Consider the following 22,296-nt stretch of genomic DNA (forward strand, 5'->3'; position numbering starts at 1 on the left):
TGTTTGCAGGCCTCTTGTACTGGCGTCTGCAGAGCCCCACACTTGCTGTGCGAGGGAGGCCTAAAAACCCAATCTCTGGGGCTGCCTTTCCTCCCTCCAAGGAAGACAGCCTGCTCGGCCGCCTGCAAGCTGAAAGTCACATTGGGCTGGGAAATGCTACCTGGGAAGTCAGTTTTCAGGGGCCATGGCCGCTGGCTGCACGTTTACAGCTAGGCCTCCCACACTGCCCGAGAACATCAAGGCTCCCTCCAAACAGCTCTTCCGTCACGTTTGCCCTGCAGGAGAGAGATCGCGAAACTAGGCCTTTCTCGGCTCGGGAAGTGAGTGCCTGTTTGCAGGCCGCTTGTATTGGCGTCTGCAGAGCCCCACACTTGCTGTGCGAGGGAGGCCTAAAAACCCTATCTCTGGGGCTGCCTTTCCTCCCTCCAAGGAAGAGAGCCTGCCCGGCCGCCTTCTGGCTGAAAGTCACATTGGGCTGGCAAGTGCTAGGTGGGAAGTCAGTTTTCAGGGGCAATGGCCGCTGGGTGCACGTGTAAGTGTATGGTTCCCACACTGTCCAGAACATCAAGGTTCCCTCCATACAGCTCTACCGTCACGTTAGCTCTGCAGCTGAGAGCTCGCGAAACTAGGCCTTTCTCGCCTCGGGAAGTGAGTGCCTGTTTGCAGCCCTCTTGTACTGGCGTCTGTAGAGCCCCACACTTGCTGTGCGGGGAAGGCCTAAAAACCCAATCTCTGGGCCTGCCTTTCCTCCCTCAAAGGAGGAGAGCCGGCTCGGCCGCCTTCAAGGTGAAAGTAACATTGGGCTGGGAAGTGCTACCTGGGAAATCAGTTTTCAGGGGCCATAGCCGCTGGGGGCACGTGTATGTGTACAGCCCCGATACTGCCCAGGAACATCAAGGTTCCCTCCACACAGCTCTTCCGTCACTTTAGCTGTGCAGGAGAGAGCTCGCGAAACTAGGCCTTTCTCGGCTCGGGAAGTGAGTGCCTGTTTGCAGGCCTCTTGTACTGGCGTCTGCACAGCCCCACACTTGCTGTGCGAGGGAGGCCTAAAAACCCAAACTCTGGGGCTGCCTTTCCTCCCTCCAAGGAAGACAGCCTGCTCGGCCGCCTTCAAGCTGAAAGTCACATTGGGCTGGGAAGTGCTACATGGGAAATCAGTTTTCAGGGGCCATAGCCGCTGGGTGCTCGTGTATGTGTACAGCCCCGATACTGCCCGGGAACATCAAGGCTCCCTCCACACAGCTCTACCGTCACGTTAGCTCTGCAGGAGAGAGCTCGCGAAACTAGGCCTTTCTTGGCTCGGGAAGTGAGGACCTGCTCGCAGACCAATGGACCGGGCGTTTCCAGAGCTCCACGTTGCCTGCGCGCGGGAGGCCTGAAAACTCACTCTCTGGGGCTGCCTTTCCTCCCTCCAAGGAAGAGAGCCTGCCCGGCCGCCTTCTGGCTGAAAGTCAAATCTGGCTGGGAAGTGGTAGTTGGGAAGTCAGTTTTCAGGGGCAATGTCCGCTAGGTGTACGTGCATGCCTAGGGTTCCCACACTGCCCAGAACACCAAGGTTCCCTCCACACAGCTCTTCCGTCACGTTAGCTCTGCAGGAGAGAGCTCGCGAAACTAGGCCTTTCTCGGCTCGGGAAGTGAGTGCCTGTTTGCAGGCCTCTTGTATTGGCGTCTGCAGAGCCCCACACTTGCTGTGCGAGGGAGGCCTAAAAACCCAATCTCTGGGGCTGCCTTTCCTCCCTCCAAGGAAGAGAGCCTGCCCGGCCGCCTTCTGGCTGAAAGTCACATTGGGCTGGCAAGTGCTAGGTGGGAAGTCAGTTTTCAGGGGCAATGGCCGCTGGGTGCACGTGTAAGTGTATGGTTCCCACACTGTCCAGAACATCAAGGTTCCCTCCATACAGCTCTACCGTCACGTTAGCTCTGCAGCTGAGAGCTCGCGAAACTAGGCCTTTCTCGCCTCGGGAAGTGAGTGCCTGTTTGCAGCCCTCTTGTACTGGCGTCTGTAGAGCCCCACACTTGCTGTGCGGGGAAGGCCTAAAAACCCAATCTCTGGGCCTGCCTTTCCTCCCTCAAAGGAGGAGAGCCGGCTCGGCCGCCTTCAAGGTGAAAGTAACATTAGGCTGGGAAGTGCTACCTGGGAAATCAGTTTTCAGGGGCCATAGCCGCTGGGGGAACGTGTATGTGTACAGCCCCGATACTGCCCGGGAACATCAAGGTTCCCTCCACACAGCTCTTCCGTCACTTTAGCTGTGCAGGAGAGAGCTCGCGAAACTAGGCCTTTCTCGGCTCGGGAAGTGAGTGCCTGTTTGCAGGCCTCTTGTACTGGCGTCTGCAGAGCCCCACACTTGCTGTGCGAGGGAGGCCTAAAAACCCAATCTCTGGGGCTGCCTTTCCTCCCTCCAAGGAAGACAGCCTGCTCGGCCGCCTGCAAGCTGAAAGTCACATTGGGCTGGGAAGTGCTACCTGGGAAGTCAGTTTTCAGGGGCCATGGCCGCTGGCTGCACGTTTACAGCTAGGCCTCCCACACTGCCCGGGAACATCAAGGCTCCCTCCAAACAGCTCTTCCGTCACGTTTGCCCTGCAGGAGAGAGATCGCGAAACTAGGCCTTTCTCGGCTCGGGAAGTGAGTGCCTGTTTGCAGGCCGCTTGTATTGGCGTCTGCAGAGCCCCACACTTGCTGTGCGAGGGAGGCCTAAAAACCCAATCTCTGGGGCTGCCTTTCCTCCCTCCAAGGAAGAGAGCCTGCCCGGCCGCCTTCTGGCTGAAAGTCACATTGGGCTGGCAAGTGCTAGGTGGGAAGTCAGTTTTCAGGGGCAATGGCCGCTGGGTGCACGTGTAAGTGTATGGTTCCCACACTGTCCAGAACATCAAGGTTCCCTCCATACAGCTCTACCGTCACGTTAGCTCTGCAGCTGAGAGCTCGCGAAACTAGGCCTTTCTCGCCTCGGGAAGTGAGTGCCTGTTTGCAGCCCTCTTGTACTGGCGTCTGTAGAGCCCCACACTTGCTGTGCGGGGAAGGCCTAAAAACCCAATCTCTGGGCCTGCCTTTCCTCCCTCAAAGGAGGAGAGCCGGCTCGGCCGCCTTCAAGGTGAAAGTAACATTGGGCTGGGAAGTGCTACCTGGGAAATCAGTTTTCAGGGGCCATAGCCGCTGGGGGCACGTGTATGTGTACAGCCCCGATACTGCCCAGGAACATCAAGGTTCCCTCCACACAGCTCTTCCGTCACTTTAGCTGTGCAGGAGAGAGCTCGCGAAACTAGGCCTTTCTCGGCTCGGGAAGTGAGTGCCTGTTTGCAGGCCTCTTGTACTGGCGTCTGCACAGCCCCACACTTGCTGTGCGAGGGAGGCCTAAAAACCCAATCTCTGGGGCTGCCTTTCCTCCCTCCAAGGAAGACAGCCTGCTCGGCCGCCTTCAAGCTGAAAGTCACATTGGGCTGGGAAGTGCTACATGGGAAATCAGTTTTCAGGGGCCATAGCCGCTGGGTGCTCGTGTATGTGTACAGCCCCGATACTGCCCGGGAACATCAAGGCTCCCTCCACACAGCTCTACCGTCACGTTAGCTCTGCAGGAGAGAGCTCGCGAAACTAGGCCTTTCTTGACTCGGGAAGTGAGGCCCTGGTTGCAGGCCTCTTGTACTAACGTCTGGAGAGCCCCACACTTGCTGTGCGAGGGAGGCCTGAAATCCCACTCTCTGGGGCTGCCTTTCCTCCCTCCAAGGAAGAGCGCCGGCTCGGCCGCCTTCAAGCTGAAAGTCACATTGGGCTGGGAAGTGCTACCTGGCAAATCAGTTTTCAGGGGCCATAGCCGCTGGGTGCACGTGTATGTGTACAGCCCCGATACTGCCCGGGAACATCAAGGTTCCCTCTACACAGCTCTTCCGTCACTTTAGCTGTGCAGGAGAGAGCTCGCGAAACTATGCCTTTCTTGGCTCGGGAAGTGAGGACCTGCTCGCAGACCAATGGACCGGGCGTTTCCAGAGCTCCACGTTGCCTGCGCGCGGGAGGCCTGAAAACTCACTCTCTGGGGCTGCCTTTCCTCCCTCCAAGGAAGAGAGCCTGCCCGGCCGCCTTCTGGCTGAAAGTCAAATCTGGCTGGGAAGTGGTAGTTGGGAAGTCAGTTTTCAGGGGCAATGTCCGCTAGGTGTACGTGCATGCCTAGGGTTCCCACACTGCCCAGAACACCAAGGTTCCCTCCACACAGCTCTTCCGTCACGTTAGCTCTGCAGGAGAGAGCTCGCGAAACTAGGCCTTTCTCGGCTCGGGAAGTGAGTGCCTGTTTGCAGGCCGCTTGTATTGGCGTCTGCAGAGCCCCACACTTGCTGTGCGAGGGAGGCCTAAAAACCCAATCTCTGGGGCTGCCTTTCCTCCCTCCAAGGAAGAGAGCCTGCCCGGCCGCCTTCTGGCTGAAAGTCACATCGGGCTGGCAAGTGCTAGTTGGGAAGTCAGTTTTCAGGGGCAATGGCCGCTGGGTGCACGTGTAAGTGTAGGGTTCCCACACTGTCCAGAACATCAAGGCTCCCTCCACACAGCTCTACCGTCACGTTAGCTCTGCAGCTGAGAGCTCGCGAAACTAGGCCTTTCTCGCCTCGGGAAGTGAGTGCCTGTTTGCAGCCCTCTTGTACTGGCGTCTGTAGAGCCCCACACTTGCTGTGCGGGGAAGGCCTAAAAACCCAATCTCTGGGCCTGCCTTTCCTCCCTCAAAGGTGGAGAGCCGGCTCGGCCGCCTTCAAGTTGAAAGTAACATTGGGCTGGGAAGTGCTACCTGGGAAATCAGTTTTCAGGGGCCATAGCCGCTGGGGGCACGTGTATGTGTACAGCCCCGATACTGCCCGGGAACATCAAGGTTCCCTCTACACAGCTCTTCCGTAACTTTAGCAGCGCAGGAGAGAGCTCGCGAAACTAGGCCTTTCTTGGCTCGGGAAGTGAGGACCTGCTCGCAGACCAATGGACCGGGCGTTTCCAGAGCTCCACGTTGCCTGCGCGCGGGAGGCCTGAAAACTCACTCTCTGGGGCTGCCTTTCCTCCCTCCAAGGAAGAGAGACGGCTCGGCCGCCTTCAAGCTGAAAGTAACATTGGGCTGGGAAGTGCTACCTGGGAAATTAGTTTTCAGGGGCCATAGCCGCTGGGTGCACGTGTATGTGTACAGCCCCGATACTGCCCGGGAACATCAAGGTTCCCTCCACACAGCTCTTCCGTCACTTTAGCTGTGCAGGAGAGAGCTCGCGAAACTAGGCCTTTCTCGGCTCGGGAAGTGAGTGCCTGTTTGCAGGCCTCTTGTACTGGCGTCTGCACAGCCCCACACTTGCTGTGCGAGGGAGGCCTAAAAACCCAATCTCTGGGGCTGCCTTTCCTCCCTCCAAGGAAGACAGCCTGCTCGGCCGCCTTCAAGCTGAAAGTCACATTGGGCTGGGAAGTGCTACATGGGAAATCAGTTTTCAGGGGCCATAGCCGCTGGTTGCTCGTGTATGTGTACAGCCCCGATACTGCCCGGGAACATCAAGGCTCCCTCCACACAGCTCTACCGTCACGTTAGCTCTGCAGGAGAGAGCTCGCGAAACTAGGCCTTTCTTGACTCGGGAAGTGAGGCCCTGGTTGCAGGCCTCTTGTACTGGCGTCTGCAGAGCCCCACACTTGCTGTGCGAGGGAGGCCTGAAATCCCACTCTCTGGGGCTGCCTTTCCTCCCTCCAAGGAAGAGAGCCGGCTCGGCCGCCTTCAAGCTGAATGTAACGTTGGGCTGGGAAGTGCTACCTGGCAAATCAGTTTTCAGGGGCCATAGCCGCTGGGTGCACGTGTATGTGTACAGCCCCGATACTGCCCGGGAACATCAAGGTTCCCTCTACACAGCTCTTCCGTAACTTTAGCAGCGCAGGAGAGAGCTCGCGAAACTAGGCCTTTCTTGGCTCGGGAAGTGAGGACCTGCTCGCAGACCAATGGACCGGGCGTTTCCAGAACTCCACGTTGCCTGCGCGCGGGAGGCCTGAAAACTCACTCTCTGGGGCTGCCTTTCCTCCCTCCAAGGAAGAGAGACGGCTCGGCCGCCTTCAAGCTGAAAGTAACATTGGGCTGGGAAGTGCTACCTGGGAAATCAGTTTTCAGGGGCCATAGCCGCTGGGTGCACGTGTATGTGTACAGCCCCGATACTGCCCGGGAACATCAAGGTTCCCTCTACACAGCTCTTCCGTCACTTTAGCTGTGCAGGAGAGAGGTCGCGAAACTAGGCCTTTCTTGGCTCGGGAAGTGAGGACCTGCTCGCAGACCAATGGACCGGGCGTTTCCAGAGCTCCACGTTGCCTGCACGCGGGAGGCCTGAATACTCACTCTCTGGGGCTGCCTTTCCTCCCTCCAAGGAAGAGAGCCTGCCCGGCCGCCTTCTGGCTGAAAGTCAAATCTGGCTGGGAAGTGGTAGTTGGGAAGTCAGTTTTCAGGGGCAATGTCCGCTAGGTGTACGTGCATGCCTAGGGTTCCCACACTGCCCAGAACACCAAGGTTCCCTCCACACAGCTCTTCCGTCACGTTAGCTCTGCAGGAGAGAGCTCGCGAAACTAGGCCTTTCTCGGCTCGGGAAGTGAGTGCCTGTTTGCAGGCCTCTTGTACTGGCGTCTGCACAGCCCCACACTTGCTGTGCGAGGGAGGCCTAAAAACCCAATCTCTGGGGCTGCCTTTCCTCCCTCCAAGGAAGACAGCCTGCTCGGCCGCCTGCAAGCTGAAAGTCACATTGGGCTGGGAAATGCTACCTGGGAAGTCAGTTTTCAGGGGCCATGGCCGCTGGCTGCACGTTTACAGCTAGGCCTCCCACACTGCCCGGGAACATCAAGGCTCCCTCCAAACAGCTCTTCCGTCACGTTTGCCCTGCAGGAGAGAGATCGCGAAACTAGGCCTTTCTCGGCTCGGGAAGTGAGTGCCTGTTTGCAGGCCGCTTGTATTGGCGTCTGCAGAGCCCCACACTTGCTGTGCGAGGGAGGCCTAAAAACCCAATCTCTGGGGCTGCCTTTCCTCCCTCCAAGGAAGACAGCCTGCTCGGCCGCCTTCAAGCTGAAAGTCACATTGGGCTGGGAAGTGCTACATGGGAAATCAGTTTTCAGGGGCCATAGCCGCTGGGTGCTCGTGTATGTGTACAGCCCCGATACTGCCCGGGAACATCAAGGCTCCCTCCACACAGCTCTACCGTCACGTTAGCTCTGCAGGAGAGAGCTCGCGAAACTAGGCCTTTCTTGACTCGGGAAGTGAGGCCCTGGTTGCAGGCCTCTTGTACTAACGTCTGGAGAGCCCCACACTTGCTGTGCGAGGGAGGCCTGAAATCCCACTCTCTGGGGCTGCCTTTCCTCCCTCCAAGGAAGAGCGCCGGCTCGGCCGCCTTCAAGCTGAAAGTCACATTGGGATGGGAAGTGCTACCTGGCAAATCAGTTTTCAGGGGCCATAGCCGCTGGGTGCACGTGTATGTGTAGAGCCCCGATACTGCCCGGGAACATCAAGGTTCCCTCTACACAGCTCTTCCGTCACTTTAGCTGTGCAGGAGAGAGCTCGCGAAACTATGCCTTTCTTGGCTCGGGAAGTGAGGACCTGCTCGCAGACCAATGGACCGGGCGTTTCCAGAGCTCCACGTTGCCTGCGCGCGGGAGGCCTGAAAACTCACTCTCTGGGGCTGCCTTTCCTCCCTCCAAGGAAGAGAGCCTGCCCGGCCGCCTTCTGGCTGAAAGTCAAATCTGGCTGGGAAGTGGTAGTTGGGAAGTCAGTTTTCAGGGGCAATGTCCGCTAGGTGTACGTGCATGCCTAGGGTTCCCACACTGCCCAGAACACCAAGGTTCCCTCCACACAGCTCTTCCGTCACGTTAGCTCTGCAGGAGAGAGCTCGCGAAACTAGGCCTTTCTCGGCTCGGGAAGTGAGTGCCTGTTTGCAGGCCTCTTGTACTGGCGTCTGCAGAGCCCCACACTTGCTGTGCGAGGGAGGCCTAAAAACCCAATCTCTGGGGCTGCCTTTCCTCCTTCCAAGGAAGACAGCCTGCTCGGCCGCCTGCAAGCTGAAAGTCACATTGGGCTGGGAAATGCTACCTGGGAAGTCAGTTTTCAGGGGCCATGGCCGCTGGCTGCACGTTTACAGCTAGGCCTCCCACACTGCCCGGGAACATCAAGGCTCCCTCCAAACAGCTCTTCCGTCACGTTTGCCCTGCAGGAGAGAGATCGCGAAACTAGGCCTTTCTCGGCTCGGGAAGTGAGTGCCTGTTTGCAGGCCGCTTGTATTGGCGTCTGCAGAGCCCCACACTTGCTGTGCGAGGGAGGCCTAAAAACCCAATCTCTGGGGCTGCCTTTCCTCCCTCCAAGGAAGAGAGCCTGCCCGGCCGCCTTCTGGCTGAAAGTCACATCGGGCTGGCAAGTGCTAGTTGGGAAGTCAGTTTTCAGGGGCAATGGCCGCTGGGTGCACGTGTAAGTGTAGGGTTCCCACACTGTCCAGAACATCAAGGCTCCCTCCACACAGCTCTACCGTCACGTTAGCTCTGCAGCTGAGAGCTCGCGAAACTAGGCCTTTCTCGCCTCGGGAAGTGAGTGCCTGTTTGCAGCCCTCTTGTACTGGCGTCTGTAGAGCCCCACACTTGCTGTGCGGGGAAGGCCTAAAAACCCAATCTCTGGGCCTGCCTTTCCTCCCTCAAAGGAGGAGAGCCGGCTCGGCCGCCTTCAAGTTGAAAGTAACATTGGGCTGGGAAGTGCTACCTGGGAAATCAGTTTTCAGGGGCCATAGCCGCTGGGGGCACGTGTATGTGTACAGCCCCGATACTGCCCGGGAACATCAAGGTTCCCTCCACACAGCTCTTCCGTCACTTTAGCTGTGCAGGAGAGAGCTCGCGAAACTAGGCCTTTCTCGGCTCGGGAAGTGAGTGCCTGTTTGCAGGCCTCTTGTCCTGGCGTCTGCAGAGCCCCACACTTGCTGTGCGAGGGAGGCCTAAAAACCCAATCTCTGGGGCTGCCTTTCCTCCCTCCAAGGAAGACAGCCTGCTCGGCCGCTTTCAAGCTGAAAGTCACATTGGGCTGGGAAGTGCTACATGGGAAATCAGTTTTCAGGGGCCATAGCCGCTGGGTGCTCGTGTATGTGTACAGCCCCGATACTGCCTGGGAACATCAAGGCTCCCTCCACACAGCTCTACCGTCACGTTAGCTCTGCCGGAGAGAGCTCGCGAAACTAGGCCTTACTTGACTCGGGAAGTGAGGCCCTGGTTGCAGGCCTCTTGTACTAACGTCTGGAGAGCCCCACACTTGCTGTGCGAGGGAGGCCTGAAATCCCACTCTCTGGGGCTGCCTTTCCTCCCTCCAAGGAAGAGAGTCGGCTCGGCCGCCTTCAAGCTGAAAGTCACATTGGGCTGGGAAGTGCTACCTGGCAAATCAGTTTTCAGGGGCCATAGCCGCTGGGTGCACGTGTATGTGTACCGCCCCGATACTGCCCGGGAACATCAAGGTTCCCTCTACACAGCTCTTCCGTCACTTTAGCTGTGCAGGAGAGAGCTCGCGAAACTAGGCCTTTCTTGGTTCGGGAAGTGAGGACGTGCTCGCAGACCAATGGACCGGGCGTTTCCAGAGCTCCTCGTTGCCTTCGCGCGGGAGGGCTGAAAACTCACTCTCTGGGGCTGCCTTTCCTCCCTCCAAGGAAGAGAGCCTGCCCGGCCGCCTTCAGGCTGAAAGTCCAATCTGGCTGGGAAGTGGTAATTGGGAAGTCAGTTTTCAGGGGCAATGTCCGCTAGGTGTACGTGCATGCCTAGGGTTCCCACACTGCCCAGAACACCAAGGTTCCCTCCACACAGCTCTTCCGTCACGTTAGCTCTGCAGGAGAGAGCTCGCGAAACTAGGCCTTTCTCGGCTCGGGAAGTGAGTGCCTGTTTGCAGGCCTCTTGTATTGGCGTCTGCAGAGCCCCACACTTGCTGTGCGAGGGAGGCCTAAAAACCCAATCTCTGGGGCTGCCTTTCCTCCCTCCAAGGAAGAGAGCCTGCCCGGCCGCCTTCTGGCTGAAAGTCACATTGGGCTGGCAAGTGCTAGGTGGGAAGTCAGTTTTCAGGGGCAATGGCCGCTGGGTGCACGTGTAAGTGTAGGGTTCCCACACTGTCCAGAACATCAAGGTTCCCTCCACACAGCTCTACCGTCACGTTAGCTCTGCAGCTGAGAGCTCGCGAAACTAGGCCTTTCTCGCCTCGGGAAGTGAGTGCCTGTTTGCAGCCCTCTTGTACTGGCGTCTGTAGAGCCCCACACTTGCTGTGCGGGGAAGGCCTAAAAACCCAATCTCTGGGCCTGCCTTTCCTCCCTCAAAGGAGGAGAGCCGGCTCGGCCGCCTTCAAGTTGAAAGTAACATTGGGCTGGGAAGTGCTACCTGGGAAATCAGTTTTCAGGGGCCATAGCCGCTGGGGGAACGTGTATGTGTACAGCCCCGATACTGCCCGGGAACATCAAGGTTCCCTCCACACAGCTCTTCCGTCACTTTAGCTGTGCAGGAGAGAGCTCGCGAAACTAGGCCTTTCTCGGCTCGGGAAGTGAGTGCCTGTTTGCAGGCCTCTTGTACTGGCGTCTGCACAGCCCCACACTTGCTGTGCGAGGGAGGCCTAAAAACCCAATCTCTGGGGCTGCCTTTCCTCCCTCCAAGGAAGACAGCCTGCTCGGCCGCCTTCAAGCTGAAAGTCACATTGGGCTGGGAAGTGCTACATGGGAAATCAGTTTTCAGGGGCCATAGCCGCTGGGTGCTCGTGTATGTGTACAGCCCCGATACTGCCCGGGAACATCAAGGCTCCCTCCACACAGCTCTACCGTCACGTTAGCTCTGCAGGAGAGAGCTCGCGAAACTAGGCCTTTCTTGACTCGGGAAGTGAGGCCCTGGTTGCAGGCCTCTTGTACTAACGTCTGGAGAGCCCCACACTTGCTGTGCGAGGGAGGCCTGAAATCCCACTCTCTGGGGCTGCCTTTCCTCCCTCCAAGGAAGAGAGCCGGCTCGGCCGCCTTCAAGCTGAAAGTCACATTGGGCTGGGAAGTGCTACCTGGCAAATCAGTTTTCAGGGGCCATAGCCGCTGGGTGCACGTGTATGTGTACAGCCCCGATACTGCCCGGGAACATCAAGGTTCCCTCTACACAGCTCTTCCGTCACTTTAGCTGTGCAGGAGAGAGCTCGCGAAACTAGGCCTTTCTTGGCTCGGGAAGTGAGGACCTGCTCACAGACCAATGGACCGGGCGTTTCCAGAGCTCCTCGTTGCCTTCGCGCGGGAGGGCTGAAAACTCACTCTCTGGGGCTGCCTTTCCTCCCTCCAAGGAAGAGAGCCTGCCCGGCCGCCTTCAGGCTGAAAGTCAAATCTGGCTGGGAAGTGGTAATTGGGAAGTCAGTTTTCAGGGGCAATGTCCGCTAGGTGTACGTGCATGCCTAGGGTTCCCACACTGCCCAGAACACCAAGGTTCCCTCCACACAGCTCTTCCGTCACGTTAGCTCTGCAGGAGAGAGCTCGCGAAACTAGGCCTTTCTCGGCTCGGGAAGTGAGTGCCTGTTTGCAGGCCTCTTGTATTGGCGTCTGCAGAGCCCCACACTTGCTGTGCGAGGGAGGCCTAAAAACCCAATCTCTGGGGCTGCCTTTCCTCCCTCCAAGGAAGAGAGCCTGCCCGGCCGCCTTCTGGCTGAAAGTCACATTGGGCTGGCAAGTGCTAGGTGGGAAGTCAGTTTTCAGGGGCAATGGCCGCTGGGTGCACGTGTAAGTGTAGGGTTCCCACACTGTCCAGAACATCAAGGTTCCCTCCACACAGCTCTACCGTCACGTTAGCTCTGCAGCTGAGAGCTCGCGAAACTAGGCCTTTCTCGCCTCGGGAAGTGAGTGCCTGTTTGCAGCCCTCTTGTACTGGCGTCTGTAGAGCCCCACACTTGCTGTGCGGGGAAGGCCTAAAAACCCAATCTCTGGGCCTGCCTTTCCTCCCTCAAAGGAGGAGAGCCGGCTCGGCCGCCTTCAAGTTGAAAGTAACATTGGGCTGGGAAGTGCTACCTGGGAAATCAGTTTTCAGGGGCCATAGCCGCTGGGGGAACGTGTATGTGTACAGCCCCGATACAGCCCGGGAACATCAAGGTTCCCTCCACACAGCTCTTCCGTCACTTTAGCTGTGCAGGAGAGAGCTCGCGAAACTAGGCCTTTCTCGGCTCGGGAAGTGAGTGCCTGTTTGCAGGCCTCTTGTACTGGCGTCTGCACAGCCCCACACTTGCTGTGCGAGGGAGGCCTAAAAACCCAATCTCTGGGGCTGCCTTTCCTCCCTCCAAGGAAGACAGCCTGCTCGGCCGCCTTCAAGCTGAAAGTCACATTGGGCTGGGAAGTGCTACATGGGAAATCAGTTTTCAGGGGCCATAGCCGCTGGGTGCTCGTGTATGTGTACAGCCCCGATACTGCCCGGGAACATCAAGGCTCCCTCCACACAGCTCTACCGTCACGTTAGCTCTGCAGGAGAGAGCTCGCGAAACTAGGCCTTTCTTGACTCGGGAAGTGAGGCCCTGGTTGCAGGCCTCTTGTACTAACGTCTGGAGAGCCCCACACTTGCTGTGCGAGGGAGGCCTGAAATCCCACTCTCTGGGGCTGCCTTTCCTCCCTCCAAGGAAGAGAGCCGGCTCGGCCGCCTTCAAGCTGAAAGTCACATTGGGCTGGGAAGTGCTACCTGGCAAATCAGTTTTCAGGGGCCATAGCCGCTGGGTGCACGTGTATGTGTACAGCCCCGATACTGCCCGGGAACATCAAGGTTCCCTCTACACAGCTCTTCCGTCACTTTAGCTGTGCAGGAGAGAGCTCGCGAAACTAGGCCTTTCTTGGCTCGGGAAGTGAGGACCTGCTCACAGACCAATGGACCGGGCGTTTCCAGAGCTCCACGTTGCCTGCGCGCGGGAGGCCTGAAAACTCACTCTCTGGGGCTGCCTTTCCTCCCTCCAAGGAAGAGAGCCTGCCCGGCCGCCTTCTGGCTGAAAGTCAAATCTGGCTGGGAAGTGGTAGTTGGGAAGTCAGTTTTCAGGGGCAATGTCCGCTAGGTGTACGTGCATGCCTAGGGTTCCCACACTGCCCAGAACACCAAGGTTCCCTCCACACAGCTCTTCCTTCACGTTAGCTCTGCAGGAGAGAGCTCGCGAAACTAGGCCTTTCTCGCCTCGGGAAGTGAGTGCCTGTTTGCAGCCCTCTTGTACTGGCGTCTGTAGAGCCCCACACTTGCTGTGCGGGGAAGGCCTAAAAACCCAATCTCTGGGCCTGCCTTTCCTCCCTCAAAGGAGGAGAGCCGGCTCGGCCGCCTTGAAGTTGAAAGTAACATTGGGCTGGGAAGTGCTACCTGGGAAATCAGTTTTCAGGGGCCATAGCCGCTGGGGGAACGTGTATGTGTACAGCCCCGATACTGCCCGGGAACATCAAGGTTCCCTCCACACAGCTCTTCCGTCACTTTAACTGTGCAGGAGAGAGCTCGCGAAACTAGGCCTTTCTCGGCTCGGGAAGTGAGTGCCTGTTTGCAGGCCTCTTGTACTGGCGTCTGCACAGCCCCACACTTGCTGTGCGAGGGAGGCCTAAAAACCTAATCTCTGGGGCTGCCTTTCCTCCCTCCAAGGAAGACAGCCTGCTCGGCCGCCTTCAAGCTGAAAGTCACATTGGGCTGGGAAGTGCTACATGGGAAATCAGTTTTCAGGGGCCATAGCCGCTGGGTGCTCGTGTATGTGTACAGCCCCGATACTGCCCGGGAACATCAAGGCTCCCTCCACACAGCTCTACAGTCACGTTAGCTCTGCAGGAGAGAGCTCGCGAAACTAGGCCTTTCTTGACTCGGGAAGTGAGGCCCTGGTTGCAGGCCTCTTGTACTAACGTCTGGAGAGCCCCACACTTGCTGTGCGAGGGAGGCCTGAAATCCCACTCTCTGGGGCTGCCTTTCCTCCCTCCAAGGAAGAGAGACGGCTCGGCCGCCTTCAAGCTGAAAGTAACATTGGGCTGGGAAGTGCTACCTGGGAAATCAGTTTTCAGGGGCCATAGCCGCTGGGTGCACGTGTATGTGTACAGCCCCGATACTGCCCGGGAACATCAAGGTTCCCTCTACACAGCTCTTCCGTCACTTTAGCTGTGCAGGAGAGAGCTCGCGAAACTATGCCTTTCTTGGCTCGGGAAGTGAGGACCTGCTCGCAGACCAATGGACCGGGCGTTTCCAGAGCTCCACGTTGCCTGCGCGCGGGAGGCCTGAAAACTCACTCTCTGGGGCTGCCTTTCCTCCCTCCAAGGAAGAGAGCCTGCCCGGCCGCCTTCTGGCTGAAAGTCAAATCTGGCTGGGAAGTGGTAGTTGGGAAGTCAGTTTTCAGGGGCAATGTCCGCTAGGTGTACGTGCATGCCTAGGGTTCCCACACTGCCCAGAACACCAAGGTTCCCTCCACACAGCTCTTCCGTCACGTTAGCTCTGCAGGAGAGAGCTCGCGAAACTAGGCCTTTCTCGGCTCGGGAAGTGAGTGCCTGTTTGCAGGCCTCTTGTACTGGCGTCTGCAGAGCCCCACACTTGCTGTGCGAGGGAGGCCTAAAAACCCAATCTCTGGGGCTGCCTTTCCTCCCTCCAAGGAAGACAGCCTGCTCGGCCGCCTGCAAGCTGAAAGTCACATTGGGCTGGGAAATGCTACCTGGGAAGTCAGTTTTCAGGGGCCATGGCCGCTGGCTGCACGTTTACAGCTAGGCCTCCCACACTGCCCGGGAACATCAAGGCTCCCTCCAAACAGCTCTTCTGTCACGTTTGCCCTGCAGGAGAGAGATCGCGAAACTAGGCCTTTCTCGGCTCGGGAAGTGAGTGCCTGTTTGCAGGCCGCTTCTATTGGCGTCTGCAGAGCCCCACACTTGCTGTGCGAGGGAGGCCTAAAAACCCAATCTCTGGGGCTGCCTTTCCTCCCTCCAAGGAAGAGAGCCTGCCCGGCCGCCTTCTGGCTGAAAGTCACATCGGGCTGGCAAGTGCTAGTTGGGAAGTCAGTTTTCAGGGGCAAGGGCCGCTGGGTGCACGTGTAAGTGTAGGGTTCCCACACTGTCCAGAACATCAAGGCTCCCTCCACACAGCTCTACCGTCACGTTAGCTCTGCAGCTGAGAGCTCGCGAAACTAGGCCTTTCTCGCCTCGGGAAGTGAGTGCCTGTTTGCAGCCCTCTTGTACTGGCGTCTGTAGAGCCCCACACTTGCTGTGCGGGGAAGGCCTAACAACCCAATCTCTGGGCCTGCCTTTCCTCCCTCAAAGGTGGAGAGCCGGCTCGGCCGCCTTCAAGTTGAAAGTAACATTGGGCTGGGAAGTGCTACCTGGGAAATCAGTTTTCAGGGGCCATAGCCGTTGGGGGCACGTGTATGTGTACAGCCCCGATACTGCCCGGGAACATCAAGGTTCCCTCCACACAGCTCTTCCGTCACTTTAGCTGTGCAGGAGAGAGCTCGCGAAACTAGGCCTTTCTCGGCTCGGGAAGTGAGTGCCTGTTTGCAGGCCTCTTGTACTGGCGTCTGCACAGCCCCACACTTGCTGTGCGAGGGAGGCCTAAAAACCCAATCTCTGGGGCTGCCTTTCCTCCCTCCAAGGAAGACAGCCTGCTCGGCCGCCTTCAAGCTGAAAGTCACATTGGGCTGGGAAGTGCTACATGGGAAATCAGTTTTCAGGGGCCATAGCCGCTGGGTGCTCGTGTATGTGTACAGCCCCGATACTGCCCGGGAACATCAAGGCTCCCTCCACACAGCTCTACCGTCACGTTAGCTCTGCAGGAGAGAGCTCGCGAAACTAGGCCTTTCTTGACTCGGGAAGTGAGGCCCTGGTTGCAGGCCTCTTGTACTGGCGTCTGCAGAGCCCCACACTTGCTGTGCGAGGGAGGCCTGAAATCCCACTCTCTGGGGCTGCCTTTCCTCCCTCCAAGGAAGAGAGCCGGCTCGGCCGCCTTCAAGCTGAATGTAACGTTGGGCTGGGAAGTGCTACCTGGCAAATCAGTTTTCAGGGGCCATAGCCGCTGGGTGCACGTGTATGTGTACAGCCCCGATACTGCCCGGGAACATCAAGGTTCCCTCTACACAGCTCTTCCGTAACTTTAGCAGCGCAGGAGAGAGCTCGCGAAACTAGGCCTTTCTTGGCTCGGGAAGTGAGGACCTGCTCGCAGACCAATGGACCGGGCGTTTCCAGAACTCCACGTTGCCTGCGCGCGGGAGGCCTGAAAACTCAGTCTCTGGGGCTGCCTTTCCTCCCTCCAAGGAAGAGAGACGGCTCGGCCGCCTTCAAGCTGAAAGTAACATTGGGCTGGGAAGTGCTACCTGGGAAATCAGTTTTCAGGGGCCATAGCCGCTGGGTGCACGTGTATGTGTAGAGCCCCGATACTGCCCGGGAACATCAAGGTTCCCTCTACACAGCTCTTCCGTCACTTTAGCTGTGCAGGAGAGAGCTCGCGAAACTATGCCTTTCTTGGCTCGGGAAGTGAGGACCTGCTCGCAGACCAATGGACCGGGCGTTTCCAGAGCTCCACGTTGCCTGCGCGCGGGAGGCCTGAAAACTCACTCTCTGGGGCTGCCTTTCCTCCCTCCAAGGAAGAGAGCCTGCCCGGCCGCCTTCTGGCTGAAAGTCAAATCTGGCTGGGAAGTGGTAGTTGGGAAGTCAGTTTTCAGGGGCAATGTCCGCTAGGTGTACGTGCATGCCTAGGGTTCCCACACTGCCCAGAACACCAAGGTTCCCTCCACACAGCTCTTCCGTCACGTTAGCTCTGCAGGAGAGAGCTCGCGAAACTAGGCCTTTCTCGGCTCGGGAAGTGAGTGCCTGTTTGCAGGCCTCTTGTACTGGCGTCTGCAGAGCCCCACACTTGCTGTGCGAGGGAGGCCTAAAAACCCAATCTCTGGGGCTGCCTTTCCTCCCTCCAAGGAAGACAGCCTGCTCGGCCGCCTGCAAGCTGAAAGTCACATTGGGCTGGGAAATGCTACCTGGGAAGTCAGTTTTCAGGGGCCATGGCCGCTGGCTGCACGTTTACAGCTAGGCCTCCCACACTGCCCGGGAACATCAAGGCTCCCTCCAAACAGCTCTTCCGTCACGTTTGCCCTGCAGGAGAGAGATCGCGAAACTAGGCCTTTCTCGGCTCGGGAAGTGAGTGCCTGTTTGCAGGCCGCTTTTATTGGCGTCTGCAGAGCCCCACACTTGCTGTGCGAGGGAGGCCTAAAAACCCAATCTCTGGGGCTGCCTTTCCTCCCTCCAAGGAAGAGAGCCTGCCCGGCCGCCTTCTGGCTGAAAGTCACATCGGGCTGGCAAGTGCTAGTTGGGAAGTCAGTTTTCAGGGGCAATGGCCGCTGGGTGCACGTGTAAGTGTAGGGTTCCCACACTGTCCAGAACATCAAGGCTCCCTCCACACAGCTCTACCGTCACGTTAGCTCTGCAGCTGAGAGCTCGCGAAACTAGGCCTTTCTCGCCTCGGGAAGTGAGTGCCTGTTTGCAGCCCTCTTGTACTGGCGTCTGTAGAGCCCCACACTTGCTGTGCGGGGAAGGCCTAAAAACCCAATCTCTGGGCCTGCCTTTCCTCCCTCAAAGGAGGAGAGCCGGCTCGGCCGCCTTCAAGTTGAAAGTAACATTGGGCTGGGAAGTGCTACCTGGGAAATCAGTTTTCAGGGGCCATAGCCGCTGGGGGCACGTGTATGTGTACAGCCCCGATACTGCCCGGGAACATCAAGGTTCCCTCCACACAGCTCTTCCGTCACTTTAGCTGTGCAGGAGAGAGCTCGCGAAACTAGGCCTTTCTCGGCTCGGGAAGTGAGTGCCTGTTTGCAGGCCTCTTGTACTGGCGTCTGCACAGCCCCACACTTGCTGTGCGAGGGAGGCCTAAAAACCCAATCTCTGGGGCTGCCTTTCCTCCCTCCAAGGAAGACAGCCTGCTCGGCCGCTTTCAAGCTGAAAGTCACATTGGGCTGGGAAGTGCTACATGGGAAATCAGTTTTCAGGGGCCATAGCCGCTGGGTGCTCGTGTATGTGTACAGCCCCGATACTGCCTGGGAACATCAAGGCTCCCTCCACACAGCTCTACCGTCACGTTAGCTCTGCCGGAGAGAGCTCGCGAAACTAGGCCTTACTTGACTCGGGAAGTGAGGCCCTGGTTGCAGGCCTCTTGTACTAACGTCTGGAGAGCCCCACACTTGCTGTGCGAGGGAGGCCTGAAATCCCACTCTCTGGGGCTGCCTTTCCTCCCTCCAAGGAAGAGAGTCGGCTCGGCCGCCTTCAAGCTGAAAGTCACATTGGGCTGGGAAGTGCTACCTGGCAAATCAGTTTTCAGGGGCCATAACCGCTGGGTGCACGTGTATGTCTACCGCCCCGATACTGCCCGGGAACATCAAGGTTCCCTCTACACAGCTCTTCCGTCACTTTAGCTGTGCAGGAGAGAGCTCGCGAAACTAGGCCTTTCTTGGTTCGGGAAGTGAGGACGTGCTCGCAGACCAATGGACCGGGCGTTTCCAGAGCTCATCGTTGCCTTCGCGCGGGAGGGCTGAAAACTCACTCTCTGGGGCTGCCTTTCCTCCCTCCAAGGAAGAGAGCCTGCCCGGCCGCCTTCAGGCTGAAAGTCAAATCTGGCTGGGAAGTGGTAATTGGGAAGTCAGTTTTCAGGGGCAATGTCCGCTAGGTGTACGTGCATGCCTAGGGTTCCCACACTGCCCAGAACACCAAGGTTCCCTCCACACAGCTCTTCCGTCACGTTAGCTCTGCAGGAGAGAGCTCGCGAAACTAGGCCTTTCTCGGCTCGGGAAGTGAGTGCCTGTTTGCAGGCCTCTTGTATTGGCGTCTGCAGAGCCCCACACTTGCTGTGCGAGGGAGGCCTAAAAACCCAATCTCTGGGGCTGCCTTTCCTCCCTCCAAGGAAGAGAGCCTGCCCGGCCGCCTTCTGGCTGAAAGTCACATTGGGCTGGCAAGTGCTAGGTGGGAAGTCAGTTTTCAGGGGCAATGGCCGCTGGGTGCACGTGTAAGTGTAGGGTTCCCACACTGTCCAGAACATCAAGGTTCCCTCCACACAGCTCTACCGTCACGTTAGCTCTGCAGCTGAGAGCTCGCGAAACTAGGCCTTTCTCGCCTCGGGAAGTGAGTGCCTGTTTGCAGCCCTCTTGTACTGGCGTCTGTAGAGCCCCACACTTGCTGTGCGGGGAAGGCCTAAAAACCCAATCTCTGGGCCTGCCTTTCCTCCCTCAAAGGAGGAGAGCCGGCTCGGCCGCCTTCAAGGTGAAAGTAACATTGGGCTGGGAAGTGCTACCTGGGAAATCAGTTTTCAGGGGCCATAGCCGCTGGGGGAACGTGTATGTGTACAGCCCCGATACTGCCCGGGAACATCAAGGTTCCCTCCACACAGCTCTTCCGTCACTTTAGCTGTGCAGGAGAGAGCTCGCGAAACTAGGCCTTTCTCGGCTCGGGAAGTGAGTGCCTGTTTGCAGGCCTCTTGTACTGGCGTCTGCACAGCCCCACACTTGCTGTGCGAGGGAGGCCTAAAAACCCAATCTCTGGGGCTGCCTTTCCTCCCTCCAAGGAAGACAGCCTGCTCGGCCGCCTTCAAGCTGAAAGTCACATTGGGCTGGGAAGTGCTACATGGGAAATCAGTTTTCAGGGGCCATAGCCTCTGGGTGCTCGTGTATGTGTACAGCCCCGATACTGCCCGGGAACATCAAGGTTCCCTCTGCACAGCTCTTCCGTAACTTTAGCAGCGCAGGAGAGAGCTCGCGAAACTAGGCCTTTCTTGGCTCGGGAAGTGAGGACCTGCTCGCAGACCAATGGACCGGGCGTTTCCAGAGCTCCACGTTGCCTGCACGCGGGAGGCCTGAAAACTCACTCTCTGGGGCTGCCTTTCCTCCCTCCAAGGAAGAGAGACGGCTCGGCCGCCTTCAAGCTGAAAGTAACATTGGGCTGGGAAGTGCTACCTGGGAAATCAGTTTTCAGGGGCCATAGCCGCTGGGTGCACGTGTATGTGTACAGCCCCGATACTGCCCGGGAACATCAAGGTTCCCTCTACACAGCTCTTCCGTCACTTTAGCTGTGCAGGAGAGAGCTCGCGAAACTAGGCCTTTCTTGGCTCGGGAAGTGAGGACCTGCTCGCAGACCAATGGACCGGGCGTTTCCAGAGCTCCACGTTGCCTGCGCGCGGGAGGCCTGAAAACTCACTCTCTGGGGCTGCCTTTCCTCCCTCCAAGGAAGAGAGCCTGCCCGGCCGCCTTCTGGCTGAAAGTCAAATCTGGCTGGGAAGTGGTAGTTGGGAAGTCAGTTTTCAGGGGCAATGTCCGCTAGGTGTACGTGCATGCCTAGGGTTCCCACACTGCCCAGAACACCAAGGTTCCCTCCACACAGCTCTTCCGTCACGTTAGCTCTGCAGGAGAGAGCTCGCGAAACTAGGCCTTTCTCGGCTCGGGAAGTGAGTGCCTGTTTGCAGGCCTCTTGTACTGGCGTCTGCAGAGCCCCACACTTGCTGTGCGAGGGAGGCCTAAAAACCCAATCTCTGGGGCTGCCTTTCCTCCCTCCAAGGAAGACAGCCTGCTCGGCCGCCTGCAAGCTGAAAGTCACATTGGGCTGGGAAATGCTACCTGGGAAGTCAGTTTTCAGGGGCCATGGCCGCTGGCTGCACGTTTACAGCTAGGCCTCCCACACTGCCCGGGAACATCAAGGCTCCCTCCAAACAGCTCTTCCGTCACGTTTGCCCTGCAGGAGAGAGATCGCGAAACTAGGCCTTTCTCGCCTCGGGAAGTGAGTGCCTGTTTGCAGGCCTCTTGTACTGGCGTCTGCACAGCCCCACACTTGCTGTGCGAGGGAGGCCTAAAAACCCAATCTCTGGGGCTGCCTTTCCTCCCTCCAAGGAAGACAGCCTGCTCGGCCGCCTTCAAGCTGAAAGTCACATTGGGCTGGGAAGTGCTACATGGGAAATCAGTTTTCAGGGGCCATAGCCGCTGGGTGCTCGTGTATGTGTACAGCCCCGATACTGCCCGGGAACATCAAGGCTCCCTCCACACAGCTCTACCGTCACGTTAGCTCTGCAGGAGAGAGCTCGCGAAACTAGGCCTTTCTTGACTCGGGAAGTGAGGCCCTGGTTGCAGGCCTCTTGTACTAACGTCTGGAGAGCCCCACACTTGCTGTGCGAGGGAGGCCTGAAATCCCACTCTCTGGGGCTGCCTTTCCTCCCTCCAAGGAAGAGAGCCGGCTCGGCCGCCTTCAAGCTGAATGTAACGTTGGGCTGGGAAGTGCTACCTGGCAAATCAGTTTTCAGGGGCCATAGCCGCTGGGTGCACGTGTATGTGTACAGCCCCGATACTGCCCGGGAACATCAAGGTTCCCTCTACACAGCTCTTCCGTAACTTTAGCAGCGCAGGAGAGAGCTCGCGAAACTAGGCCTTTCTTGGCTCGGGAAGTGAGGACCTGCTCGCAGACCAATGGACCGGGCGTTTCCAGAACTCCACGTTGCCTGCGCGCGGGAGGCCTGAAAACTCACTCTCTGGGGCTGCCTTTCCTCCCTCCAAGGAAGAGAGACGGCTCGGCCGCCTTCAAGCTGAAAGTAACATTGGGCTGGGAAGTGCTACCTGGGAAATCAGTTTTCAGGGGCCATAGCCGCTGGGTGCACGTGTATGTGTACAGCCCCGATACTGCCCGGGAACATCAAGGTTCCCTCTACACAGCTCTTCCGTCACTTTAGCTGTGCAGGAGAGAGGTCGCGAAACTAGGCCTTTCTTGGCTCGGGAAGTGAGGACCTGCTCGCAGACCAATGGACCGGGCGTTTCCAGAGCTCCACGTTGCCTGCGCGCGGGAGGCCTGAAAACTCACTCTCTGGGGCTGCCTTTCCTCCCTCCAAGGAAGAGAGCCTGCCCGGCCGCCTTCTGGCTGAAAGTCAAATCTGGCTGGGAAGTGGTAGTTGGGAAGTCAGTTTTCAGGGGCAATGTCCGCTAGGTGTACGTGCATGCCTAGGGTTCCCACACTGCCCAGAACACCAAGGTTCCCTCCACACAGCTCTTCCGTCACGTTAGCTCTGCAGGAGAGAGCTCGCGAAACTAGGCCTTTCTCGGCTCGGGAAGTGAGTGCCTGTTTGCAGGCCTCTTGTACTGGCGTCTGCAGAGCCCCACACTTGCTGTGCGAGGGAGGCCTAAAAACCCAATCTCTGGGGCTGCCTTTCCTCCCTCCAAGGAAGACAGCCTGCTCGGCCGCCTGCAAGCTGAAAGTCACATTGGGCTGGGAAATGCTACCTGGGAAGTCAGTTTTCAGGGGCCATGGCCGCTGGCTGCACGTTTACAGCTAGGCCTCCCACACTGCCCGGGAACATCAAGGCTCCCTCCAAACAGCTCTTCCGTCACGTTTGCC

This window comes from Giraffa tippelskirchi, chromosome X, assembly GCF_054371585.1.
Source record: "Giraffa tippelskirchi isolate mGirTip1 chromosome X, T2T-mGirTip1v1.2.pri, whole genome shotgun sequence".
Taxonomy (NCBI): domain Eukaryota; kingdom Metazoa; phylum Chordata; class Mammalia; order Artiodactyla; family Giraffidae; genus Giraffa; species Giraffa tippelskirchi.